The following is a 405-nucleotide window of genomic DNA, read 5'->3' as shown; positions in this document are numbered from 1 at the left end:
CCACAACGTGCCACCTCTCATGTCAGCGAGCAGCGTGTCGGGTCAATTAAGTCACACATTGAAGCGGTCAAATTATCGTACTTTATGGGGTTTTTTTGGGATTATTGATCGTACATCGTACAGAGGGCAAAATTATGGTACTAATACGATAATTATCGTACGTCTGGCAACACTGGTTGCACTGGTCAGTTTGTGGGATTCTCCTGGTCTTTTAACCACTGATTCAGATTCAGTCAGAGTTTGACCAGAGACACCTGCCAAGCCAAAAGAAAAACAGCAACTTCTCTTCATGCATCTTTGCCATAAACAGAAATAAAAATGTTACAAACCAAAACCAATAAATATCTTCACCAGGCAGACCAGCAGAGAGTTAAAAAGCAGCAGCCCTGTTCTATAACCCATCAT

This window comes from Austrofundulus limnaeus, unplaced genomic scaffold, assembly GCF_001266775.1.
Source record: "Austrofundulus limnaeus strain Quisiro unplaced genomic scaffold, Austrofundulus_limnaeus-1.0 Scaffold271, whole genome shotgun sequence".
NCBI lineage: Eukaryota > Metazoa > Chordata > Actinopteri > Cyprinodontiformes > Rivulidae > Austrofundulus > Austrofundulus limnaeus.
The sequence above is the reverse complement of the archived record's forward strand: the minus strand, read 5'-3'. Positions refer to the sequence as shown.